The sequence below is a fragment of the Ictidomys tridecemlineatus genome, chromosome 13 (assembly GCF_052094955.1).
Source record: "Ictidomys tridecemlineatus isolate mIctTri1 chromosome 13, mIctTri1.hap1, whole genome shotgun sequence".
NCBI lineage: Eukaryota > Metazoa > Chordata > Mammalia > Rodentia > Sciuridae > Ictidomys > Ictidomys tridecemlineatus.
In genome coordinates, this window is record NC_135489.1 from 82,097,630 (window position 1) to 82,120,398 (window position 22,769).

A 22,769-nucleotide genomic window follows, 5' to 3' on the forward strand; every position below is an offset into this window, starting at 1 on the left:
GGTCATGGTAGGACAATCATCAAAGAATAGCTATTCTTTCTTTACTTCTTTTTTTTTTTAATTCCTCACTAAGCCTGCTGTGTTAGTAATCTTTCTGTCACCACAGTAAAACACTGAAGATAATTAACTTATAAAGAGAAAAGATCCACTTGAGCTCACAGTTTAGGAGTTTCCAAGTTAACAAACAGGAGAACCTCACGCTTTGGGTCCTAGTGGGTGTGCCAGATGGCAATGCTGGGGAATGCCTGGCAGAGCAAACTGCTGTAATCAAGCCAAGAATCAAAAGAGGAAGAAGAGACCAGGGTCCCACAATCTTCTTCAAGAGTATGTCTGCAGTGACAAGATGGTCTTCACTAGGGACCACTTTCATAATGTTCTTTTGGCTCCTGACACTGCCAGCCTGGGGACTAAGCCTTTCATACATGGGCCTTTGGGAGGACATTCACGACCCAAACCATAGCACCTCCTAACAATTCATTAACAAATTAAATTTGGACACCAAAACATTTCTGATCATGGAATGTTTTCTTGGGATCTTCTCTACTTTTCTATGGATCTTGGGATTTTTCAGTGGACATGGACTCTGCTCACAGGATTAACACAAGACAAAATAATGAAAATCTTTAGCATGCCCTAGACTTCAGTGATAGTTAAGCACCTAAATAATAAAAGAGAAATGTATAATTGGGATGCCACTATCTTTTTAAAGTTTTAGTTGTTCCCACCTGATCTACAATAATGAAGGCAAAACAAGGAAGACACTGAGTAACTTGGAAGCCTAGTATCACCACTGACATTGACAACATCTAGGAAGATCTCCTTGTTTGTTTCCCCACATATTTTATTGATCACTCATCTTTTGGTAAAATTAAGCCAGTGCATTTCTCTCTGCAATCACACTGCAATGTTTCAGTCAGTATTGATAATAAAATGCTTGCCCCAAATCCTAAAACAGCTAAACCTACATCTACAGCAATGCTCCAAGAGCTCTCACATTTTGCTAGTACATTCTCAAACAGGAAGATGTATCTAATCTAATGCTGATCACATCACATGATTAACCACTGCCAAAATGTTCAGACTTTGTTTTACCTATGAAGAGGTAGTAGGTATATAAACTATATCAGGCTTTTTTTTAAAGCTTCTTGCAAACCCTCATATGTTAACCCATGCATAATTCCCTCCTTGTAGAAAACTGCAACACTATCAGGGCAGTATAGAGTAGTAATAATAGGGATACCAAATTATAGCTGACTCATAATTACCTTAGTATCATCTAGAGTTGATATTTTTCTTAACATTGTCTCAGAACGTGCAGGTTCAAATTCTGCAGAGGTTAAAGTACCTGTTTCTCTACCACCAAGTTAATACAGAAACAGTTTCCCAAAGGAGGGACATTCCTTTTTGGTTGGTGAAACAATGTTGAGGAGGAGAGGTACACACAGACACAGTTACAGAGAAATGGATAGGAGCTATATATTCAAAGAGGCTGTGGCTCACATCAATTAAGTTAGGGTAATTGTCATTCACTAGACTTGATAATTTAGTCCTTCTGAGAAGCAGACATCAAATAGGAAGAGTCAAGGATTTTGTGTACAACATGTATTATTGCTATCTACCACACAATTATTTTCTTTTTTTTTTAAGAGAGAGTGAGAGAGGAGAGAGAGAGAGAGAGAGAGAGAGAGAGAGAGAGAGAGAGAGAATTTTTTTTTAATGTTTATTTTTTAGTTCTCGGCGGACACAACATCTTTGTTGGTATGTGGTGCTGAGGATCGAACCCGGGCCGCACGCATGCCAGGTGAGCGCACTACCGCTTGAGCCACATCCCCAGCCCAACAATTATTTTCTAGGTAACACATTGTTGCACATAAATATATGCTTACATACAGTATGTATGATTTAGGAACATTTATTAACTTCCAGAAAAATTCATGTGCTTACATAGATGTAAACAAGACATCCTTAGAAGTACAGAGTACAATGGCCATGTCTGGGCTTGGGCAAGGAGGAAATAGAGAGATTTTGGTCAAGGGGTACAAAGTTTCAAATATGGAGAATAACAAAAGCTCCTAGAATATAATATGCAGTATGGTGACTATAATAACAACACTGTAGTGTTTACCTACTATTTACTAGGAGAGTAAATCTCAACTGTCTCATCAAAGAAAGAATGAAAGAATTATAAATGGCATAAGGTAATTGCTATGCTAATTAGCTTAATGAGGGCAAGCATTTCACCATGTATACATATTTCAAAACATCTGGTTATCTGTTTTAAATATATATCTTTTTATTTGTCAATTACACCTCAATTACATCTCAATAAATCCAGAGAATAAAATAAAATATTTTTGAAAGATTCAAAAGAAAGCAAAGGACATTTTCATAAATTTAAAAAGTGAATAGAGAACTGGGAATGAAGCTCAGCTGTAGAGCATTTGCTAGCACATGTGAGGCCACAAGCTCCATCTCCATCATCATAGGAAAAAAGAGTAAAGATTCTCCGAAGTGTTTGACATTTATTGATGTAAAAAATCATTTATCCTTTTTTCTTTTAAACTAATAAGCAAAGACTTATTGTTATTACTTCACAAGGAAAGAACTTTTCCAGAAAATAAGGACACAACCATTAACCCCCACATTTTACCTGTTTTCTAACTTTTTAAAAATACTTCTTGGCTACCACATTACAATCACAATGCACATCTAAATAAGCATGTCAACTTAGTAAATCCTTGACTTTCTTAATTTTGGTTTTGCACAGAGCAAACACCCATAGGAATTTAACTTTTACAGAAGAGCTTAACATACCTGTCATGTTACAGTACACAAGAGCTGATACGAGAGGGGTACTTCCATCCAAGTCAATGTAGTAGAGGCCTGAAGAGTTTCCACTGTGCTTACATGTAGGCTTCAGATGACCACTCGTATAGAACTGCAAAGAAGTCACAGTGTTACAGAGGGGCTTTGAGGGAATGGAACTCTCCATATTGCCCATGGAGTGGGACTTTTCTTCCCATGAGGCTCATCTTGCATCGTTCTTAGTCATGTCTTCTCTCAGAGAGTGTCATTCCATCTCAACTCTGTAGCAGGTAGATTCAGAGGCACAGAGTGAAAAATTTGGGGATATCTACTCTGAATCAGAATCCTACACATCCTTATTTTCAAAATCAAACAAATTAGATTTATTCTAGTCTAGTCCAAGGATTTCAAGTGCATTGGCTTAATCTGCCTAAATGCTGTTATTATCTAATGATGATTAATTTTTTTAACACTTTACTTAGTAATTATACCTTTTGTTTACTTAAAACAATTTATATGTTAAAACACATTTTTCCAATAGTTGAATTATTCACATCAGCAACTCTTCATGTCATTTATTTTCTGGTTCAATAAGTTTATTATCTGTATCTGAAAAAACTTCATAGAAAAACTGTTGTCTGGTTTAGCTCTCTGCAGCCCTTTCCTGAGCTCTGAGGAAGCTTGCCTTCTTTTGAGCTACCCGATCTTTCTTCTGGGCAAGGAACATTTTAGGACTGTTCCGCCTTTTTTCTTTTTTAACTTCTCTCTTGGGCTTTTTCTCATAGACTGGATTCTCTCGTATAGCAGAATGAGCTTTCTAATACATCTCCTCCATCATGTCAGGGGTAACGTTGTTCTTTATATACTGAGAAAATTGTTTCTTGTAAGCATCTTCATCTTCTTCCATTAGATAATGCATACAATCTGCAAAATTCTGACCCATAATGTGCTTCCGATGTACTTCTGCATTGAACTCCTTGCTTTCAAAATCATAACCAGGGAATCGTTTGGTACTATGGGGGATAGACAAGTCTCCATCCACAGCTCCCTTCAGGGCCCCAAAAACTTTATTACCAGTTGTAGTTCTAGCAAGGCCTGCATACAAATAGCAGGTGAAGGCACCAGGTTGACCATCAATTCTTTCCACACTGTATTTATCTCCAGTCACCTCCAGTTAGCCTTAATAAATCTTGTCCATACCAAATCTATTGAGAAGCCTACAGGACAGCAGCAGGCCAGTACAATATGCTGTAGCATAATTTGTTAGGCCAACTTTCACACCATATTTTGGTAGTTCATGTGCATATACTGCGCAGACTATCATATCCCCTTGTATATGGGCATAAGCAATCTGGCAAATGATATCTCTGTTAGTTATACAAACTATCATCCTGTATTTGGGTGTGTTGTACTTATTTTTGTCCTGTATCACAAAGCATTTCCGAGCATAGTAATCAGTTTTGCCCTCTTCTTGACAACTTTAAGAAACCCCATCCTGTGCTGGGGATGTGGCTCAAGCGGTAGTGCGCTCCCATGGCATGCGTGCGGCCTGGGTTCGATCCTCAGCACCACATACAAACAAAGATGTTGCGCCTGCCGAAAACTAAAAAATAAATATTAAAATTCTCTCTCTCTCTCTCTAAAAAAAAAAAAAAAGAAAAGAAAAGAAAAGAAACCCCATCCTGCGGAACAGAGCCAGGGTCCACGGATCCACAAAGACCTGTAGGCCCAACAGCACTATAGGGGAGAAAAGCTCTTCATGACATTTTTAAGTTCATTTTTTAAAATACACTTTCTTAAATGCTTTGCAAATGATTATCAAAAAATTAAACAAAAATATTTTATGTCTCTTTTTATTTTTAATTTATCCCAATTCACAATTTTTTAATTTGTACCACAAATGCTTTGCTATATAAAAAGCAAGTGATTAAAATCTCCACATTGAACCTAATTGATATTTAGCATAATTTTAAATGAATAGTCAATCTATAACATCTCCTGTGTGAATCACACATTGTCTTGATGGGAAAACCCTTCATAAAGCCTCAAATACATGCCACAGCTACCAGAAAAGAAATGAAAAAGCATCAGATGAGGTGTCCATACAGACAGACTTGGGTAGTGGTTATGCAAGTGATACCAAGACAAAGAGATCCTAGTAGAACTGAGGATACAAACTTAGGCCATTCCACAGTGACTGCTCTCCCTCTCTCTATGTATATTGAGTGTGTATATATACACATACACACATAAACACACAAAGTATGCATTTATATACCACTGTGTATCTATATATGTGTTTCTATATGTATGGATATATATTATATATGTGTGTGTATTCCCCTCATTTCAAATAGTTAAGAATGATCCAGGGATGTGTATAAAAATTATTTTTCTCTCATCTCACTGAATAAAAGAACACAGAAATGTCTGTTTAGTTCAAGGATATTACAAAAGAAAAATTTTTTGTTAAATATGATCAAGGGTCCAGTGTGTACAACCAAATCAAGAGTCCAACTAGAACCATCTCCAACTGATAAAAGTACAGACAACATGGATTGTTTTCCCATCATGCTTGGATTTTGGCCACTTACATTCACATTTCTATAAACAAACATGCTAATAACCACCTAGGAAAATAGCCCAGAGTGACGCATACACACATTTGGGCTGGGGCTCAAATTGCCTATAATAACAAAGGAAGAGAAAGAATGATTAGGAAAAATTTAATCTAAATGGGAATGTATATACGCATTAATTTTATACTTGGAACTTCAATCCCTGTCGTGTACTTCAACAAAAAATAATGGCCCCATGATCACTTGGTTTTGATTTTCAACTTTCCTTTGATATAACCATAGAAGAATCACAATAAAATAAAATCAGTTAATAAAACAAATCATGGGCCACAAGAGGAAAGCCCTTTACATTTATCAGTCAAGTTTTTCTTCTCAGGGTTACTTGGATTTATGTTTAGATAACAGCTACTGATACCAAACACATTTAGTGGGTATCTGCTTTGTCTAAGAAACTTTTCTAGTGTGATGGGAGAGGCTGTAAGTAAAAGAAACCATCTCAGTCCTAACTCTGCACCTGTGGCCACATCCTTAATCCAAGGTTTCGGAGATCAGATGTCCAGCCCCTTTTAAATGAGAAGTTCCTTAGCAAATTCTTACCTAGCAGAGAAAAATAAATGAACATACAAATGGAACTGATCACTGGATATGCAGGGGGTGAGTCACCTTCTTTTGCTTCTCTGTGGAACTCTAATATCTGGAAACCCAGGGGTCTCATTCCAAACTGACACACTAGCTCCCTGGGATTCAGTTCCTACAAAGTTAGATTTGTGACAATCCATTCTCTACTTTATGTCTCACCGTTTATGTAGGAATAAAATTAATTCACATGGAACGGTTGTTTTTTTCCCCAGTCCTGGGTATTAAAACAAGGGCCTTGCACATGCTAAGAAAATGTTCTACCACTAAGCTATATCCTCAGTCCTTTATAATTTTTATTATGAGACAGGGTCTCACTAAATCACTCAGGGTCTTGTTGAGTTGCCAAAGCTGGCCTTGAACTTGCAGTCCTCTTGTCTCATTCTCCCACAGGTATGCATAATGTGCCAGGCTCATAAACGGGTTTTTAATGGTACAATGGTGGTATTGCCCCAGCAGGAAGGGACTGAAGGAGGCAGTTGTGAAATGTCATGCTCCTCCTCTAAAAACCAAGGGAGAGGGGAAGTGCTGTGGAGATGGGACTCCAAACATCACGAGTGACATACGAATTAAAACAAACAAATAAAAAGTCCTAAATGAATAGAAACAAAAGTCAATAATCAGAAAAACCATGATTATTTCAGGGGCTCAATCACATGCTTCTAAAAGCTAATAATTAGTAGTCAGTAAAGTTTTATTAGCTTGAAATCTGACAGAGACTAATTCTTGAGAAAGAAGATAGGTGATGATTGATAGCCCTGGCTCCAGGCTCAGAGCTGTGAGTCGATGTAAATCTCCTCAGCCTCCTTCCTCCCTCAAGTGCAAATGTAGGTAATAATAACTCTTATGTCCTATGCTTGTTTTGAGGATTCAAGGAGTTAAAACATGCAGAGAATGATGCATTCCACTGTCATGTATTTTAAAAATAAAAGCAATTCAAAAAAAAAAAAAAACAGTTGCAAGAACAGTAAAAAAAAAAAAATGCGGAGGACTAAAATTGGGCAGGCATATGGTAAATTCTGCACATGTGTTAACTCTTTCCATCTTCTTCACTGTCAAACAAGAACAAGACTGGCCAGGACCTGAAAGTTTACCTGTTTTCTCATTATTTAGAAGTATGGCCACATTTGCACCTCTTCTCATACTTCTGAGGCATTCCTCATTCAATTATATGTTGATAATCTGGCCACACATTATCTTTGGAAGACAAGAACTGAGAACTATATGTGTACTCAGATTGAGGAAGAAAACAAGATATCCCATTGTGTTTTCTGGATGCAGTTCATTTGGTTTAAATTCCTGCTGTATTTTATTTTACTACACTTATATTACTTTTGCTGGTTATTTTCTTTTGCCTTTTTTTCTCTCTATGCTGTTGTATTTGATGTTATGAATTTTTTAAGTTACTTCAACATCATTGGGAAATAAAATTGATTAAAAATAAACCAGACAAAAATGAGTCTGTAAAAAAACTTTTGCTTCTTGTCTTCTGGTACAGGGGTTCACAGACACAAACACTTATGCACAAAATAATGAACAGGAAATCAGAACAGAAAGGAGAAGCAGTAGGTTATGTAACTTACAGGAATGGCAGGTAGCTCCTACATAGCCCACATGAGTGCAGTCAAAGGAGAAGGTGTCCCAGGACTGGGAACATTCACCCCCATGTTCACAATAGCTGGGCAAACACCTAAAGAAGGACAGACACATTGTTGTTTTTACATTCAGTCATAATAAACTGTGCATCTCACACTAGTATGGTATAGGAAAAGAAGGAGGACAACAATCAACAGAAACATTTCAACAGGACCAAAGACTGTGAAGTCTGATCTCACCATTTATGTGGGAATCAGATCAATTCACATTGAATAGTTGTTTTTTTCCCTTGAGTTGTCTCAAGGTCAACTAACGTTCAACCTCAAGTCAGTAAGTGCAGTACATGCTACTGATTCTCATGCATTTATGACAGGCAAATTTTCTATTTATCAAAAAATGTTTTTCCTTCTCATAAGAACATAATATTGATTTCATACCTGACCAGGATATAAACTGCTTGCAATGACCATAGGCAGAGCCTGCATTTACACCTTAAATCTGAGTTGGGCATATGACCAACTTTGACCAAAAGACATTTTAACAACACATAGTAATTAGTAGTCAGGCACAAAAAGGACAGTTCTCTTTTGTAAACCTCAAATATGTTTCTGATACATATGAAGAATGAAGTGGGGTTTTTTTTGCCTAAAAGCACAACAATATAAATCAAGAATCAATAAATGGTATGGAGTCAAACTAATAAGCTTCTTCTTGGCAAAGTAAATAATTATGTGAAGAAAGAGCCTACAGAGTGGGAGAAAATCTTTATATATACATCAGAGCACTAATCTCCAGGATATATAAAGAACTCAAAAACCTTAACACCAAAAAAATAAATAACCCAATCAATAATGGGCTGAGGAACTGAACATACACTTTTCAGAAGAAGATAAGACAGTTGATCAACAAATATATGAAAAAAAAATGTTCAATACCTTAATTACTAGATAAATGCAAATCAAAACTACTCTAAGATTTCATCTCACTCCAGTCAGAATGGCAGTTGTCAAGAATACAAGCAACAGTAAGTGTTGGTGGGGATGTGGGGAAAAAGGTACACTCATACATTGCTGGTGAGACTGCAAATGGGAGCAACCACTCTGGAGAGCAGTATAAAGATTCCTTAGAAAATTTGGAATGAAACCACTGTTTAACCCAGCTATCCCACTCCTCGATTATAGCTTTGTAAGGATAGAAACAGATGTCATTTATCTTTTATTTTTAATTTTTGGGTGGGAGGGCTGGAGACTGAACTCAGGGGTACTCAACCACTGAGTCATATCCCAGCCCTATTTTGTATTATTTTTAGTTAAACACATGGTCTCACAGAGTTGCTTAGCACCTCGTTTTTGCTGAGGCTGGCTTTGAACTCATGTTCTCCTGCCGCAAACTCCTAAACTGCTAGGATTATAGGCAAGCACCACCATGCCCAGCCAGAAGTCATTTTATAGCCCAGTGGACATGTAATCTCCAAATGGAATGTGGTCTTACTTCCTGTTGAAGTTCAGTTTACATCTAATTAAATATCATATTTTTAGTATTTCTTATGCAAATGAGCACATAAATCCAAGTCCTGCAAGTGATCTTCAAACCAGATTTCTCCTTTCTGCTTGATCTCTCACTAGTGACTTGGTTTTGGGGACTCATAAGGGTCTTATGTGGGTCATGTTTCTAATGTAACCCCAAAAGTCATAGATCCTGCTCTATAGAGTAAAAACATCTGAAAACAAAAACAAGAAGATTTAGGTTAGATGCTTAAAATATATTTGATGAAGTTAACTCTGAAATAGAATTCAGGAAGAAATTCTGTAATCTTAAAGCCAGAACAACGTGAAATGAAAAGAAAAAAATATTTCTTGTGGTCCTTCCATGTAACCCTTCTAACTTAAACATTGTAATAAAAATTTTGTAATCTATATTATTTTTCATCTATTTAAAATTTAAGCATCAAATATCAGGAGAAATTTACCTTTACTTTGTTTTCAAGGGAAAAATGGTATATACTGCACTTTAAAAATTTAAAAAGCCATTCAACCTGGATGGAAGTATAGCTCAGTACAGAGCACTTGCTTGACATATGCAAGGTCCTGGGTTCCCAGTCTCTAGCACCACCCCCCCTGCAAAAAAAGAAAAAAAAAAAAAACAGTGTTCTATAATAGTGTTGACTAACCAAAAAAACCCAATAAAGATATATACATATATATGTATATACATATATATTCATGTGTATAAGTGTGTATGATTATATAATATGTATATATATATATATATATATATAGTAACCTATATCCACATGAAAACAACTGTAAATACTTCTAGTTACAATTGCATATAGATTGTAATGCTAAACAAACCAAAATTCAGGCAAAACACTGGCCAAATTAGTGCCCACAGTTCAGCTCACAAGGAAATTCAGCATGCTGGTTGTCAAGAATTTTTGGTTTATAAAAGAAAAAAAAAATTTATTTTCACTCTCAGCTTTTCAACCAATAAGCAGTAAAGGAATGTATTAGGAAACTGTGGTGTTGAAAAACCTTTTGGCTAAGAAATTCTACTCCTGAAAATTATCATCAAAATAAAAGCCTCAATATCTGAAACCATATGTGCCAATGCCAATGTTTGTAGTGGGGAAAAAACTAGAGATAGGATACCCACCTTCAGTAGGAAAACGAAGAAAATACTGGTGCACTTTCATAATGAAATGTTAATAGCCATTAAAATAGAACTATACCTGGTTTAAAAAAGAATCCCAAAATGTGTTACTGAGTCAGAAAAGCATATTTGTAAAAACTGTCAAATTCAGATAGGTAAGTATTTATAAACATGTACATGAATATGAGCCAGTGATAGATCTAAGTGAGATTTGATTATGCTGGATACAATAAGGTAGGCAAACTAGTCCAGAAACATGACAGTGTTGGGAGGAAATACAGTTCTGCAGGAAAAAAGCAGAAGGAAATCTAAGAAAGCCAAGCAGAAAGAAAAACTGGGAGGAGACTTCAGAGAAATTCTATGGTAAGTTCTGGCCTTTCCTTCCCTCATGGACACACAGATTCAAAGAAATACAGATCAAGCCTTTTTATGAAAAATAAAGACCTTATTTCATAAGAAGCACGAAACTAGCCACATTGAAGCTGGTAGCAAAACCCATGAAACCCTAACCCCTTTTCCAGCACAGTGTCAGAGAACTATGAAACTGCAGTACCAGCTTCTTCCAGGGGAGGGAAGGAAAGGTCTGAACTGTACATCCAAGTCCAATGTTCTGAGGACTGCCCATCGGTCTGGTCTGATTTACTTCTTACCTGAATCTGAGTCTTAACAGGAAGGGACCCTGTGTGGGAGTCCCTGAGAACAAAAAGAGCAGAGTGGACGATATCTACCAAGCAAGTACGCCCTGTAGCCCCTCCCCAAGGCTCAACACAGAGTTCACTGCTGAAATTCCCAAATCCCAGGTTCCTCATGGGGAGGGGAAGAGATGGACTGTGTATCCAACATTCCAAATTTTCCAGTGACTGGCTTCTACCCACGGGACTGTTTCCTTCTCTCCTATCTTGAAGCAAATAAGAAGCTGGCATGCTGTCGACATCTAGGAGATATGAGACAAAGACAGCAGTTTAGACTAGGAAGCAAGCACCTGCTAAGCCCCTCAACTAGAGCAGAAAAGCAAGAAGGTGGAAACCACCAAATTTCAGTTCCTGAGGAAGAAAAGGATTGGACTGTATGTACAAGTTTCCAACTTTTTCAGGGGCTGCCAGAGAGACTGGCTTCTGTCACATTTGTCTTGGTGTACTGATGGGACCTGAAACATTTTAGATACCTGTGAGCCACTGGGGAAAATGGTGGCAGTTTGAACTATCATGTCACTACAAATATAGCCTATCTTTGTGGTTCAAAAAGGGAATAAAGTAATCACCAAATCTCAACTTTTCTCTGGAAGGGGAGAGCTGGATCAGATAGTGTGCAATGTTCCAACATTTTCAGAGGCTGTCCGAGGAACTGGCTTTTATCTCACCTCTCTTAGAGCATTGATGGGACCCAGCATATTCTAGATGCATGAGGGCCACTGAGAGTATAGCCAAAGGATGGACTATTCTGTAGTCATCTGCCAGAGCTCCTCTCCTGGTCAGCACAAATTAATCAATGAGAATCCCAGAACCTGGCTCATCTCTGTGATGAAGAGAAAAGAAAGAAACATATGCCAAACCATCATAACTGGCTTCAATCTCACCATTTTCAGAGGATGAATGAGACCTGGTATAATCTAGATGTCTGTGTCCCTCTGAGACCTCAAAGGAATCCTGGTGTGCTGCTGGATAAAAAACCAGTGGTACTGCAGACAGGAACCAAAAGCAGCAGAAGTCTGTGAATTCATGAAAGAAAGAAAAAAGGAAATGGAAGGAAGGAAGGAAGAAAGGAAGGAAGGAAGGAAGGAAGGAAGGAAGGAAGGAAGGAAGGAAGGAAGGAGGGAGGGAGGGAGGGAGGGAGGGAGAGAGAGGGGGAGAGAGAGAGAGAGAGAGAGAGAGAGAGAGAGAGAGAGAGAGAGAGAGAGAGAGAGAGAGAAAGTAAAGATAAAAAGAAACAGGCAAATCCCCTAACTGGGAATTTACACAACTAAATCCAGCCAAGACACATACACAGAGAGTTTGAAAGGTACGTGGCAACGCTTCCCATTGAGGGTCTTATTCTATACAAATCCTGTTCATAAAGACTGGAAAACGTGTTTTTTTTTTCTAATGTGCAGATACTAATACTAAGAGAAAAGGAAAATGAACAAATAGAAAAACATGCCTCTCCAAAAGGAATAAGATGAGACTTTTAGAACCCAATTTTATTAACATGTAATATATGAATTACCTGGCAAAGTACTCAAAATAAACTTGGGAGAAAAAAGCATGAACAAAATGAAAAATTTACCAGATACATAAAAAGAGCCAAAAGAATTCTTGACCATAAAGAAAACAGTAACTAAAATGAAAAATTCTATAGAGAAATCAGTCTATATCAAAATATCATACTAATTCAAGCAGAAGAATCATTGAATTTAAAGATAAATCATTTGAAATTAGCCACTCAATGGCATAAAAAGAAAACAAAAAGTGAAAAAAAATGAATAAACTTGGTAACTTATAGGACACTATTGAATAGACTAGTATAAATAATTATGAATGTCCAAGAAAGAAAAGACAGAGCCAAAAGCTTACTCAAAGAAATAATGGGGAAAACTTCTGAAATTTGAAAAAAAGGAAGAAATATCCATATTTAGGAATCCAAATAAGAAGAACCCAAAGAATTCCACAGTGAGAGACACTATAATTGAATTGAATTGTGAAATATTAGACATAAAGAGACAGATCACATTACAGGGGAACTTCCCTGAGACAGTCAATGAATTTTTCAGCAGAAACTTTGCATACATAAAGGCAGTGGAATATTTTCCAAATGCAGAAAGGTAAAACTGCCAACCAAAAATATAATACCTGACAAAATTGTCCTTTAAAATTAAAGAGGACATACAGAGACCAGTCTTACAAGAAACATTAAAGAGAATTCTTCAAGTTGAAACAAACCAAAGCTAACTAACACTATCTATGCATACATAAGTATAAAACTTACTGTTAGAGGTAAATGTATAGAAAAATACAGAATAATGTAACACTGTGACAATACTGTGGAAATTGCTTTTCAACGCTAGTATAAAATTTTTAAAACAATTATATAAAATATGTGTATGGTTACCCAATACAAAATGATATAAATTGTGATGTTAATAATATAAAGTTCCATAGAGAGGGGTAATAATGTAGTTTTTATTGTTTTGTTTGTTTTTGTGGGGATTGAACTCAGGGGCACTCAACCACTGAGCCACATCTCCAGCCCTTTTCTGTATTTTAGAGAGAAGGTCTCACTGAGTTGCTTAGCACCTTGCTTTTTTGCTGAGGTTGGCTTTGAACTCATGATCCTCCTGCCTCAGCCTCCTGAACTGCTAGGATTACAGGCATGCGCCACCATGCCCAGCAATAATGTAGTTTTTATATGCAAGTGAGGTTATTATTATCTTGAAACAGACTGTTAGAAATATACAATGATTTAGAAATAAATCAAAGCATATTACTATAAAAATCAATAAAATATAAAAGAAAACATTATAAAAAACAGGAACAAAAGATTTATAAGATTGGCAGCAAACCTTTAACAAAATGCTAGTAATGTATTTCTGTGGCACAATAAAAAATAAATATTTGGTACTTGTACCTGATTCCGGACACATAGCTCCCATAACTCTAAATCTCCAAAGGTCTAAGTGCCTTCTGTATGCTCAAGAGAAGACTGATAACTAAATGCTACCTCTATGCACTTTTTAAATGGGAGCTGTTGCCAGAAAGACCAAAGAATCATTAGAGGCATGGAAATTTCCACTGCATTACATGTCCCAGAAGGCAAGAAAGGATAAAGATTGAACTTAGTCACCAAGGGCTAATGGCTTACTCTATCTACCTGTGTCACAAAATATTCATAAAAATCACTAAACAAAAGGGTTTGGAGAACATGCAAGCATCCATGTGTTAGGAGTGTGGTATGTTCCAAACCATGATGTTTAGGACTCTTCCCTAATTTGTTTTTTGTACCTCATTTGGCTACTTATTAGTAGCTTTTAAAATAAGCTGGTTATAGCAAGTAAAGGGTTTTCCAGAGTTTTGTAAGCTATTGTAGAAAACTAATGAACCTGACCTGGGAGTATTGTGATAACTCTGTAGGCAACTCTTGACAAAAGTGTGGGTAACCCAGAGACCTGATACTTGCAAATGTCATAATAAGAAAGGACAATCTTGTAAGACTATTCCTTAAGAGTGTGAAGCATGACACTAATTCAGGGTACTGAGTACTAGAATTGCTCTGAACTGTAGGACACACAACTGGTGTCCAAGAGTTGGAAAAATGGTGTTAGAAAAGGCAACATAAATTTGGCATCAGAAGGAAAAATACCACACATGATTGGAGTCAGAAATGTTGTAGCAAAAATATTCACCTTCCTCATTAATGATTACTTTACTATGAATAAATTAAATTCCTCAACCAAAAGACACAGGAGTGGTTGAACAGATGAAAAATCAAGATCCACCTATGTGTTGTCTACAAGAGATTCAGGTTTACATATAAGGACAGATACAGACTGAGTTAAGTAATTCAACAGAATAGTCCATGCAAATTATAACCAAAATACAGCAAGGATGGCTAAACATGTCAGAAAAAAAATGAATTTTTGAGTCAAAAACTATTACAAGAGACAAAATTTTAATAACATCAAAGGATAATAAAAGGATCAATTCACCAGAAAAATATCATAATTATAAAAACAAATGTACTAACATCAGAGAACCTAAATATATAAAGCAAACATTGCAGAACTAAAGCAATTCAATGATAGTAGGATACTTCAATGCCCAACTTCCAATAAAGAATAGAACATACACATAGAAAATCAATAAAGAAACAGCATAGTTGAACAACAAGGTAGACCAAATAGATATAAACAGAACATTCTACTCAAGAGCAGAAGAATACATTCTTCTCAAGCACACATGAAACTTTATCCAAGGTAGACAACATGCTAGGTCATAAAACAAGTCATAATCAATTTAAGAAGATTGAACTCATAAAAGTTCTTTTCTGATCACCATGGAACCTGGAATTCAATAGGTGAAGGAAGACTGAAAAATTCACAAATATGTAAAAATTAAACAATATGCTTTTTTCTATTTGTTTGTTTATTATTTATTTACTTATTTGGTGCTATTGTTAGAATTCAAGGCACCATCTATGTAAGGCAAATGCTTCACTACTAAGCTACATCCCCAGAATTTTTTTTTTTTTTTAATTTTTATTTTGAGACAGGACCTTGCTAAGTTTCCCAAGCTGGCCTTGATCTTCTGATCCTCCTGCCTCAGCCTCCTGAGGAACTAGAATTAAAAGACCATGCTGCCACTCCTGGCTGTAAACAACACTCTCTGGAACAATCTGGTGTGTCAAGGAAGAAATTTAGGGGAATTAGAAAACATCATGGGACAAATGAAAAAGAGAACACTCTGTGCCAAAACTTTTGGAATAGAGCATAACAATATGTACCCACTCTGAAGATAAAGGAAGATCTGAAACAAAAAACTAACTTTATACCTCAAAGATCTAGACAAAGGAACAAAGCCCACCTACCTCATCAAAGAAAGAAAATCATAAAGATTAGAAGAGAATTTAATGAAACAGAGAAGAAAAAAATTAATAAAATTGAGTTGGATTTTTGGAAAAAATGAGGAAATTCACAAAGTTTTAGCCACACATGAGCAAAAGGAGATTGAAATAAATAAAATCAGATATGAAAGAAAAGATATTACAACTGATGACATACAAATAAAATGGATCCTAAGAGACTGATAAGACCAATCAATGCCAACCAATTGGAGAACATAGAAGAAATGTATAAATTCTCACAAAGATATAACCTATTAATATCAAGTAATGAAGAAAAAGACAATCTTAATAGACTTGTAACTAGAATAGTAAAAATGCTGACTTGGTGACCAAAAATCTCCTACTAAAGAATATTTAAATAATTTGGGGCTGGGATTGTGGCTCAGCAGTAGAGTTCTCGCCTAGCATGTGCAAGGCCTTGGTTTCAATCTTCAGCCCCACATAAAAATAAATAAATAAAATAAAGCTATTGTGTCTATGTACAACTAAAAAATAAATATTAAAACAAGAATATTTAAAGAATTTAAAAATATTTAAAGAATTGAAGCCAATCCTTATCAAACTCTTCTAAAAAAATAGAAGAGAACATTTCCAAACTCATGCTGAGACTATCAAAATTAAAGATGATTTAAAAAGCAAAACCACAAGACAATATTTGTGATGAACATAGAAGCAAAAATCTATATCAAAATACCAGAGAACTGAATTCAACAACACAATTAAAGGGATAATACATCATGACTAAGTGGGATTTATTCTTGGGATACAAGAGTGGATCAATATATGAAAATCAATTAATGGGATTAACTAAATAAAAAGAACAAAGGACTAAAAATCACTTGATTATCCTAATAGATGCAGAGAAGGAATCTGAGAAAATTCAACACCATTTCATGATAAAAACTCCAACAACTAAGAATAAAAGGATATTACCTCCACATAATAAAAGCCATCTATGGAAAGCTAATATGTTCAACGGTGAAAAAATAAAAAGTTTTTCCTTGAAGATCAAGAACAAATAAAGGGAGTTTTTCCCCAGCCCCTAGGGGGTAGTGCTGCAGATACCAGTCCTGGTCTGTTGGCAGCAGCACCAGGTTACTGAGGGTTTCTTGCACTTCTGCTTCCCAACCCCCAGGATGGTGCAGGCATCTGGTGAGATATGGCTAGCTCCTGTTGTGAGGAAGGCACAGGCGAGGAGGAGAGGGTTTTTGTACTTCGCCTATGGCAGCAACTTAATGATGGAGATGAGCTACCTCTAAAACTCCTTGGCCACATTCTTGGCCCGCCTCTAGGATTTTAAGGTTGGCTTTGGCAATTTCCAAGGCAAAACCAGTCAGAGGTGGCACGGAGGCAAGAAGGCATTAAAAGTGGAATGTATGTTTTAATAGAAGTGAAAGTTTCAACTCAAGAAAGGAAAGAACCTATCAAAACTATCTGATGACAAATTATGACCACACTTCCCCATCCCAACTATATAAAAAGGTTATTTGCATGGGTGCAAAAGAAAACAGTTTGCCACTGGAGTATTAAGAGAAGCTAAAAGCAATAGAAATAACCAGATGTAGTGGCACATGCTGGTAACCCCAGTGGCTCTGGAGACTGATGGCAAGTTCAAAGCCAGCCTCAGCAAAAGCAAGGCACTAAGCAACTCAGTGAGACCCTCTCTGTAAATTAAAAAATACAAAATAGGGCTGGGGATGTGGCTCAAGTTAAGTGCTCCTGAGTTAAATCCCCAGTATCCAATCCCCCCCAAAAAAAAGGCAATAGAACTAAATGACTATAAAGGGAAGGTCTCAGAAGACCTTATTATCAAAAAGGGGGAACAAGAGCTCTTTAGAACATAACAAAGTACTAATATAAAATATTTCTAACATTTAAGAACAGGGACCTGTGATATCTCCATGTTAATCTGTTTTCAACAGTATTCTGAAGGGGAACTTCACTTTCGTGATTTCATATTTTCAGACTATAAAATAACAGGCTGGTGAAGAGTTGGACAATTAAAAGGGGACTGTGAAGTCCTGTAGTAACAAGTAGATGTGGGTATTCCTAGGGACACTTAAAGCTGTTTTCTTGGGTTGATCTTAAGTGTCCTCTTGTTCTGTGACAAGGATAGATTTGCAGTTCTCTCGATGATGATGCTGGTAAATTGCTCTGCTGCCTGGGCTTTTTTTTTAGTGTAATAAGAGTAATCAAATTACTGACATAATTGATAATAAAAATAAAATTTTGGAAACTGGAGGAAAAAAAAGAATAAAACGAGCTGCCCACTCTATTTGTAGTCAACATATTAACAAAAACCATAGTCAGCAATTAGGCAAGATAAAGAAATAAAATGCATCCAAATTGGAAAGGAAGAAGTAAAATTATTTCTTTTGCAGATGACATTTTAGAAATAATATTTTAAAAATTAGAATTAATGAAAAAAATTAGTAAAGTTGCAGGATAAAAAAAATCAACACAAAATTCTGTTGTGTTTCTAAGGAAATTGCATTAGTCAGCTTTCTGACACTGTGACAAAATACCAGAGATAATCAACTCATAAGAAAGAATGATTTATTTTGGCTCATAGTTGCAGAGGTTTCAGTCTGTGGTTGCTTGGCTCTGTTGTTTTGGGCCTATAGTGAGAAAGTACCTCATGGTTGAAGCACATGAAAAAGGAGATCTGTTCACCTGATGGCAGCTGGGAAGCAAAGACAGAGAGGACGCTGGAGTCCCAATGCCCCCTTAATGTACCCCCAATGACCTATCTTACTTTCAATAAACCATACCTCCTGAAGATTCCACCGCCTCCCAATAGTGCCACAGGCTGGGGATCAAGCCTTTAACATATTGGCCTTGGGGAACATTCCAAATCCAACCTATAGCATTCTACCCCTAGCCCTCAAAGGCTCAAGTGTTAGAAGCCTGGTTCTCAGCCTATGGTACTACTGTATAGAGGTAGAACCTTTGGAAAAATTGGGTCTAATAGAAGAAAGCTGATTTACTGGGGGTATATCCTTGAAAGAGATACTGGGACCCTGGCTCCCTCTTTTCTGCCTCTTAGCTACCATCAGGCAAAAAGGTTTCCTGTGCCATACCATGCTGCACAATATATTCTGCAGGGTCCAGTGACCAGAGAATAAAACCTGTGAAACTATGAGCCAAAATAAACCTTTCCTCCTTATAACTGGATTACCACAGGTGTATTGTCACAGTAACAGAAAGCTGACAGAGAAATTAAGAAAGCACTCTCACTTACAGTAGCATTAAAAAGAATAAAATACTGAGGATAAATTAACTAAGGAGGTTAAAAAAGAAAAAAAAAACTTGAACTATACAGAAAACTCCAAAACACAGATAAAAGAAATAAGAAATACATGTCAAGTTCATGGATATTATAACAATACTGTTAAAATGGCAATTCAATCCAAAGTAATATACAGACTTAATCCATTCCTAATGGCATTTTTTTATTCAAATAGAAAGCAACCTTAAATTTCATACAAAACAGAGAATTCTATATAGCCAAAGCAATCTTGACAAGGAGAGCAAGAAGCATCATATGTCTTTTTTCCAAAATATATTATAAAGTTTCAGAAATTGAAAAAGAATGGTATTGGGATAAATATAGAAATATCGACCAAAGAAACAGAATAAATACCATAAATAAATCCACAAATATGCAGACAACAGATGTTCCACGGGAGTGCCCAGAACGTACAATAGGGAAAGGATTTTTCCTTCAACAAATGGTGTGGGGAAAACTATATATTCACAACTGAAAGAACATAGTTGGACTCTGTTGGGAAATAAGGATCTCAAGACTTCACTCCCACGTTTATTGTACCGTTACTCACAATAGCCAAAATGCATAAACAATATAAATATCCATTGATGGATTAGTGGATATGAAACGCACACATACACACACACAATGGAATATCATTCAACCTTTAAAAAGGAAATCCTGCTATCTGCAGAAACATAGATGAACCAGGGGAACCATAGGCTAAGTAATTTAAGCCATTTGCAGAATGACAAATATTGCATGATTTCACTTAGATCTAAACAGTCAAACTCATAGAAGCAGGGAATAGAATGGTAGTTACTAGGGCCTGAGAGCAAAGAAAAATGGAGGGTTGCCATGTAACTCATGTAAAATTTCAGTTACTAAAGATAAATAAGTTCTAGAGATCTGCTTTACAACATTGGGCCTAGTTAATGTTATTGTACACTCACAATTTTTTAAGAAAGTATACTCATGTTGAATGTTGTTATCACCACAAAAAGCCTATTAAAAGCTGTTATATGATACTTCGTGATTTTGCAACATGCATCCATTTCACACATAAATATTAAATTCACACATAAAAATTATATCAAACATAAAGAAAAAATTATACCAAACATAAACAAAATTTGTATGATTTGTACCTTTAGAAGTATATTTTAAAACTGAATCAATGAAACAAATTGAATCTCTCTTCTCTATTAACCACACATTAGGACTTTCTTACCATAAAGAGTTATCTCTGGTTTGTGTTTCTTGGACAAATTAATGATATCCACTCCATTATAATAGAGATTTTCAAAACACCCAGTGGACGCTCTTATGTGGCAACACCATTGATACTCCATGTCCAAGAATCCCTCCAAAGCTGATATTAAAAAGAAAAAAAAGATATAAATAATATTAATTATTTTCTGATTATCTACCCCAAATATTAATGATATATAGATACTATGATAAGTGTATTCAAATTTGCTTTGCATATTATATTGTCATATTAATGCCAAATGAAGTTTTAAGATGCAGATTTATAATTTTATTCATTATAGAGAGACTCAATCCCCTTATTACAATTTCTAGACATATGAGTCTTCTCCTAATAGTTAGATGAGAATATTGTATCATTATTTCCATGGTGATCTGTATAATAGCTTATCCAGTGTATCATTGCTAAAGAAAAGGAGAAGAGTAAAACTCCATGTCCCTGAATGCCTCCTTTATTTTAAAATTTTTTTTTTTTTGTAGCTGTAGATGCACAGCATGCCTTTATTTTATTTATTTTTGTATGTGGAGCTAAGGATCAAACCCAGTGCCTCACACATGCTAGGCAAGTGACTGCCACTGAGCCCCAGCCCCAGCTGGGGCTTTCTGTTCCCAAAAACCTTGCCAAGTTAAGGAAACACTGAGAGCAAGCCTGGACCGGAAAGTCCACATATGCATTATCTTAAAGGACCTGGGCTTCCTCTTACGCACAATGGAAACCAGAACTAGTTGGTGCTACCTGTAGAAAGCTACTTTCTTACGTGTACATCAGGGCAATTGCTCCTTAGGATGCTGGTCAGACAAGCTAACTAATTAGCTAACACTGATGATGTCACTGCTTCCGCAGTCTAAGGCTGAGGGCACCATGGAAAGGATATGTGACAACAGTCCAGCTGGCCACTACTGGACAAAGTGGTGAATATAACAAAGTGGTGAACAAAAGTAAGAATATAACTAGGCAAATTCAAATGAAGTTCTCTAGCTTATTGAATAGCAATATAGTAATGAAACCCTGATAATGAAGAATTAAACGATTTCCAATTTTAGCAGTACATATTCCTAAGTATGTCACTGATGGCATTAAGAATAACTAAGGCTTACCTTGCAGTTAGCCAACAAGGACATATTTGTTCTGTACATGATTTTGCCAAGATTATTTAGGTCAAAAGGATTTTACCCTCATCCTCTCTGTTGCTACTATGGTTCTGCAATAGTTAAATGATTAAAGCATCAAAATCTTCTGGAGCATTTGCTGCACACAGATTGCTGAGATGGGGCCCTGAATTTCCCACTGAGCAGGTTTGAGGTAGAAGCTGAGAATCTGCATTTCAACAAATTCCCTCTTGGTGTCCCAGTGCTTGAGCTGGTGTCCATACTTTGACAGCTGCAGCTTTAAACCACCAAAATTATATTTCTTGGAAGATTCTCCTCAGGCAAAATGGAGTAGTGAAAATTTTATTGGTGAGACACAAAATAATGGTTTTAAAATTCTTTTGTCCTAATCCTTTGAGTTATTTCCTAATGTGACCTCTAACACTATCTAGAACAATTAACCATGTGCTAATCACTTATATATCTGATAAGGCAAATCTAAAATGTATATGGACAGACATTTCTAAGCTTACTGGGCGATCAAAGTAGCATATGGACACCTGGCAAACTGGGTGTAACAAAAGTACTTAGTCACAGCCATCCCTGCAGCAGCCCCAGTAGTTTAAAATCTTAAAGGACAATAAACCTAACCTCAATTTCAGGGATTTAAAATGGTATACAAGGCGCAGGCGCTCGCAGCCGCTCCCGCGTGCCCCCCCCCACAAGCCCCTAGCGCGACCCCCAGCCCCGTGCGCACCCCATCAGTCCCGCGTGCCCCCCCTCAGTCCCGCGCCCCCCCCCGTCAGCCCCGCGCCCCTCCCCCACCCCCACGCGCCCGCAACTCTCGGGGCTGGAGTTTTTTCTTGTTGTTGTTTTTTTATTAGTTGCTCAGGACCCCCACTACCTGGTGCCCGAGCGCCTTGGGTTCACCGCCCCAGATCCCCCAGCCGTGAAGACGGGCTCACCTCAGCAGCAAGAGCGATTGCTCCTCAGCCACCAGCGGCCCCCAAGGTTCCCCACGAGGCTGGGACTGCTGGGCGGACGCGGGAAGCTGAGAGAAGGCAGAAGATGCCTAGGTCTTGGGGCCATTGGGGACAGCTGGACTCGTCCGGGAGCTGCTCCTGAGGGCCTTGGCTGGGCTGGCGAGAGCGAACGTCTGGCCTCAATGAAGGAGCCACGCACTGGGCGGAGACCCCAGCGCCCAGCGCCGCTGAGCTATTAAGCTCAGAGCGGGATTCCCCTAACCGGCCCAGCCCCGCCTCCCCAGCGCCGCTGGGCCCCCA

At 37.1% G+C, this 22,769-nt stretch overlaps 1 long non-coding RNA gene and 2 pseudogenes across 1 annotated transcript; 1 reads left to right on the top strand and 2 right to left on the bottom strand.

Annotated features, from left to right (window-relative positions):
* Positions 1–3,379: 3,379 nt before the first annotated feature.
* LOC144369717 (large ribosomal subunit protein uL18 pseudogene) lies at positions 3,380–7,687 on the bottom strand (annotated as a pseudogene).
* Positions 7,688–11,117: 3,430 nt separating this feature from the next.
* Positions 11,118–20,845, bottom strand: LOC144369939 (uncharacterized). Its single transcript, XR_013429787.1, has 3 exons — positions 20,360–20,845; positions 11,629–11,783; positions 11,118–11,202 (listed from the first exon to the last, which is right to left on the bottom strand). It is a non-coding gene; the product is annotated as an uncharacterized LOC144369939 (long non-coding RNA).
* Positions 17,020–17,704, top strand: LOC144370088 (gamma-glutamylcyclotransferase pseudogene; annotated as a pseudogene).
* Positions 20,846–22,769: the final 1,924 nt, after the last annotated feature.